Source organism: Camelus bactrianus, chromosome 11 (assembly GCF_048773025.1).
Source record: "Camelus bactrianus isolate YW-2024 breed Bactrian camel chromosome 11, ASM4877302v1, whole genome shotgun sequence".
Taxonomy (NCBI): domain Eukaryota; kingdom Metazoa; phylum Chordata; class Mammalia; order Artiodactyla; family Camelidae; genus Camelus; species Camelus bactrianus.
In genome coordinates, this window is record NC_133549.1 from 24,795,154 (window position 1) to 24,800,985 (window position 5,832).

General features: G+C 45.6%; 1 long non-coding RNA gene across 1 annotated transcript; it reads left to right on the forward strand.

Moving 5' to 3' along the window:
• Positions 1-830: 830 nt before the first annotated feature.
• On the forward strand, positions 831-5,104 carry LOC123612776 (uncharacterized). The gene is made up of 3 exons (XR_006720051.2): positions 831-901; positions 1,163-1,298; positions 2,392-5,104. It is a non-coding gene; the product is annotated as an uncharacterized LOC123612776 (long non-coding RNA).
• Positions 5,105-5,832: the final 728 nt, after the last annotated feature.

A 5,832-nucleotide genomic window follows, 5' to 3' on the forward strand; every position in this document is an offset into this window, starting at 1 on the left:
CCTGGGAGAATGGAGCCCTTAGGTAGGGTATCAGGGGATCCAGCCAGCTATGAGGGACCTGGTGGGGAGGGGCTACTGAGTCCTGGCACAGTCCAGAACTCAAAGAACTGCCACAAGGTCCTGATCCCTCATGATTGCCACCCCACTTCCAGTGGGCCATTTACAGTTACCCAGGAAGCTGAGTGAGAGGGGTTCCCTGGATTTCTTGCTGTGGGATTCCTTTTTCTGCTCTCTCTCTGGCCCTTCATTTATAAGGCCACCAATCCAGCGTTCAGTCCAGCACGGCAAACCAACTGCCCTACTCAGAAAGCTCAGTCTCTGAAGCCATCAATTCATGCCTTTTGTCAGAGAGAGATGATCAGCATCGTTTAGAAAATCTGCTTTCACAAAGACCTAAATGATCACATCTCTGTGGTCTAAGCTTTTTGACCCACGGTGCTGTTGCAAAGGGATGCTGTTGCTGCCAGACAGACCCGAGTTCAAATCTACTGCTTGCTGGCTGTGTGACTGAGCCCCTTGTTTGCATGTTCTGAGCTTCAGATTCCTCACTGGCTAAGTGATCTCTCTGCTGCAAAGTGTTTGTAAGGCAGGGGCTTAGTGCATAGCAGGTGCTCAATAAGTAGCTACCATGATTGTGTCTGCCACTGAAGAAGGTTCATGCCCCTCCCCTCAGCCCCATTCCACAGGCTTTGCTCTGGAAGTTCTCCTGGTTGTCCTGAAATGCCCTCCCCCATTTCATTCTGCTGCCCACATGCCGCCTGCCAGACTGTTTGTTTTGGATGCAGGAGGCCAGCCAGGGAGTGGCGGGCCTGCCCATGCGGTTCCTTGAAACAAAAGTTGCTCCCTGAGTCATTGCTGAGAGAAGCCAGCACATCCAAACACCTCCACAGGCATGTCAGAGGTAGGATACCCTGTGCGCAGGACTGCTGGAGGTGGGGGTGCATAGGCAGAGTGATGGGGACAGAGGGCCTGTAAACCAAGCACATGGTGTAGGCTTTATTTTGGGGGATACCAAGAGGGGTCACTGAAAGGTTTTAAATAAGAAAGGGACATGATCAGACTTATGGGTTAGAAAAATCCCCTGAACTCTCTCAGGAGTCTTTCTGGAAGGGAAGGACCCACCTTGTATTTCAGCATCTTCTCCTTCCTTTACCCACTACAGGTTTTCTGCCCTGGCTAACCCCCTACACAGACTCTCTGCACTTCTGCCCCATTGGCGTGCTCCCCACCTGGCAACGTTTTCCTGCACCAGTCACCTTGAAGGCTCTCTCTTAGTGGCAGACAGATGCCCCTGCCAGGTAACCGGGGTAACCAGGTTCCTGAAGAGTAGCAGCATGTGGCTCCTTGAAAAGCCCATCTAGGTCTATCTTAGCAACAGGAACAAACGTTCTGGGGCCACACGGACTAGAGAAAGTGCCCTCTCGGAGCAGCCAGCGGTCAAGCTCAGGCCAGGTGCTCTCCCAGCTTGGGCTGGGGCTGTGTCCTTGGGGGTCCCTGACTTCCTGCCGAGGAAGGGGGGCATCATTTGTCCCACTAGAGAAGATGCAACTGGCTTGAATAAGCTAGGGACGTGAGACTCCCAGGAAGTGGGGATCTGGAGAGAGGCGGGGCGTGGCTTCCACCCCCGCTGATCGTGGGCTTGTGGGTTAGGAGATGGCTGTATCAGTCACAGCACACCCTGCGGGCAAGGAACAAAGACCCACCTGCAAAGGCGCCCTGACCGAGAGCCATTCACGGCGTGGGCTCCTTTCTTATACGAGTGCGAGTGCGCTCGGAGGCAGCCAGGCAGTGCTTGCCTCTCTGTCAACCCGTTTGTAGATAAAGAGGCCCAGATAGGAAAAAAGACTTGCCCAGCGTAGGAGAGTGAAACATCAGATAAAAAAAAACATACAAATCTCTTAATACCTCCACCCTTCTCTACAGGCTCTCAGTATAAAGCTGAGACCCACTTTCAGTTAAATTAAAGGTCTCATGAACATCTTATGAAAATCAATTGGAGGGGAGGGTTTAGCTCAGTGGTAGAGTGCATGCTTAGCACGCACGAGGTCCTGGGTTCAATCCCCAGTACCTCCATTAAAAAAAATAAATTAGTTACATAAATAAATAAAACTAATTACTCTCCCCCGCCAAAAATATTTATCAAGCCTGCAAGCTGGCGAATTATTGCCTCATTCTCCCCTCAAGACATTTTTGCATTAGCCATTTACCTCTTCTTTAAGGCCATGAAGGAACTGGCTTTTAATCCCCTCTTTTGCCAACAGACAAGTGAGGTGTCACAAACTGCCATGTGGGCCAGACCCTGTTTTAGTCCCAGTTTTAGACCCTGTTTTATGCATGTTGTCGCATTCAAAGCTTACAACAGCCCCTTCAGGCATTTCACTCATTTTACAGGTGAGGAAACCAGAGCTCACACACCCAGGAGGTGGAGAAGCCTAGACTCAAGGCCTTGCATTTCCTGCTACACCAACTGTGTCTGTTTTAACAGACAGAAGAGTGCTGAGCTTAATAGAAACACACACACAACAGTTCATGCTCATATCATAATCCTGCATGTGTAAATTTCCCAATGGGAGAATCAAAACAAATCCTTGCTCATCGAAACCAAGAATAATGTCAAAAAATGGCATGTGTTTATCTAATTTACTTGCATGAAATGGGGCCTTCTAGGATGTATGAAGAGTTGGTGATACACCATTGGTTAGCGCGTTGGGGCTCAAAATATTACTGTATTACTATTGTTGTTATTAGTTAGAATATTTAATATCCACCAGTTTGTAGAAACAGTAGGATTTCTATGGTTTGTTCTCTACTTGGAGTTCAAATGAAGTTTAAAAATTCCCAGCTCCAGTGAGAATTTGAAGTTAACTGAGTTTTAAGAGGCATTCTCAAGGCCACAGTGAAGAGCAGTGATGGGGGTGAGGTAGGTTAGTTGCCCAGCCTCTTGTCTATGATCAGAGAGGCTACTGCTGCTGTATTGAGCTCTTCAGAGAAGCTGACACCACAAGGAAGGTGGCCAGTATCCCTCCTGGGGCTAAAGCCCTGAACCCCACATCCTCACCAGAATTTGGTATTGTCACTTTTAAAATTTTTAGTTATTCTAGTGTGCAATGATACCCAAGATTACTTCTTTTATCATTTCTTTGTGCTCAGATAACTTCCTTTAGCCATGTTTTAGAGTATGTCTGCAAGCAATACATTCTCTTAGTTTTCCTTCATCAGAGAGTATCTCAATTTCCCTCTCAACTTGGAGGATATTTTCAGTGGATATGGAACTCCAGGTTGGTGATTCTCTTCTTTCCACACTTGAAAAAAATGCACTGCCACTTGCTTCTGGCTCCCATGGTTTTTGATGGAAAATCTGCTGTAATTCAAATGCAGTTTCTCTCTCCCTTTTTTTTCTCTTTTTCCCCCTATAATTGATACATCATTTCTCTCTGGCTGTTTTAAGATATTTTACTTTGTCTTACATCTTCAGAAGTTAGCTATGATGTTTCTTGGCATAGATTCCTTTCGGTTTATCCTATTCGAGGTTTACTCAGCTTCTCGAATCTGTTGGCTTATATCTTTTACCAAATTAGAGTCACTTTTAGACATTATTTCTTTGAATGCCTCCTCACCCTCACCCTGTGGACTCTGACAACACATTTTTTGTTATAGTCCTGTGGGTCCCTTAGGCTGTTCATTTTATTTTTCAGTCTATTTTTTCCTCTTTTATTCAGATTGGGTAATTTCTGTGTTTCTACCATTAAGGTCACGGATTCCTTTCTCTGTCCTTTCCATTCTTCTGTAGAATGAAAACAACATCCATTGAGTTTTAATTTTGGATATTACATTTTTCAGGTCTAAATTTGCCATTTGTTCCTTCTTTGAATAATCTGTTTTGAGACTTTATGTCTTTATGGAGAATTTCTCTTTTTCATTTGTTTCAAGCAGGTTTGCAATGGCCTACTGAAGCATATTCACGATGGCAGCTTTACAACCTCTGTCAGGTCATTCTAAACCTGTGTCACCACATGTTGGTGTCTGGCAGTCGTCTGTTTTCGTTCACGTGGAGATCTTCCTGGTTGTAGATATGACGAGTGATTTTTAATTGAAACCTGGACACTTTGGTACAGTAGTATGAGATTCAGGGTCATATTTAACTCGTGTTTTAGCAGGTCATCTGTGACATCACTCTGGCAGGTGGCAAGATGCCACCTTGCTACTTCAGGATAGGGATAGAATTCCAGGCTCTCCCCTTGGTCTCTAGTGACACCAGAGGGAAGATGTCCTTACTGTTGCTGGGCAGGTCTGGAAGCTCCAGCTCTCCATTAAGCCTCGGCTGACACCACCCTGGCTGTGAGGGGTAAGGGTGTTCATTTTGCTTCCCACATTGCCTCCACTGACCCTGAATTTGGGGGGATGGCCTTGTTACTGCTGAGCAGTAGTGGAAGTCCTAACTTCCCACTACACCTCCTCTGACACCACCCTATCAAGGAGGGTGAGAGGTACCTCATAATCTCTAGATGACAGTGGAAGTCCAGGCTCCCCAGGTGTTCTGCACCAACACTGTGGGGGAGGATGGCCTTGTTCCTGCAGGCCTTATCTTCCCACTTGGCCTGCTCTGACAACACCCTTGATGGGGAGGGGCTGGAGTGGCTTGAGTGGCGGGAGGGGGGACCACAGTTTTTCCTGTGGTGTTTGGCTGAGGGGGAGTGGTCATTGTCCAAGAGTTTTCGATCTTGCTAGACTGTGCCTTTCTTGGTCCTTTGGCTGGACAGAGCAGGCTCTCTTAGGGGTTTTAATGTGGTCTGTACTCATTGATGTTTTTGAGTTTCCAGCTTCTCTAGTATGCAGTCTGGACTATATGAGGCAAAAAACATTAATTAATGAATTAATGAATTAAATAAAATAAGCAAAAACCAGAGAACTCACTACCATGTCATTCTTTGACTCCTGAAGTCCCTAGCTAGTGTGTCTTCTTTCCACTTTACGAAGTTTTCTAATGTTTATTTTATATATAATATTCAGGATTTTTTGTTGTGCTTAGTGGAAGGGATACAGACAAATATGTCTACATACTTATTTTTTTAATTCAGCAACATGACCTGTACATCTTTACCCACAGCCACAAATACAGACCCATCTCACCAAGTTTTGCTGAATGGATGTCCTATAATTTGCATGAGAAGTTCTCTATGAATGGGCAATTAGGTTAATTTCCAACTAGTGCCAAATAATGCTGTGCTTTATATATACATACTATATTATAACATGTATATTATATATATAATATCTTTGTATACTTTATCCTAGTAATAAATTGCACATTGTGGAATACTAGCCAGAAGATAAGCAACTTTTGAAGGCTTTTGATTTTCTAGAAAAGTTGTAAATTTATACTAGGCCTAAAGTGTCCATATCCCCAACCTCGACCCACACTAGATCTTACGCCCTGACTGCCCTTGAAGATCATTTAACCCTGTAGTTACCTCTGTCTTTCTTTTTCCCTTTCAAGGCCCCCTTGCGCCGCATGATAACCTGGTTCAGGCGTGCACACATGCTGGGTGGAGGTGTGAACTGTCTGGGATGACCTTGAACTTGAACTGCACGGGGGTGCCTGGCCTCCACAGCTGCTCTGCTTGAGATGGAAACATTCAAGTGAAGGAGTAAGGAAGGTTCAGATAATACTGGAGGTCCATAGATTTTCTGCCCCTAGCATGTGTGCTTGTCCATTTTCAGGCGTTCTCAGAAAGTAGAAAGAGAGGGCTCTCCGTAGACTTTTCCTTAGAACGTGAACACTGAGCCGGAACATCCCCCACCACATGGAATCCTCAAGCAGGCATCCGCTTC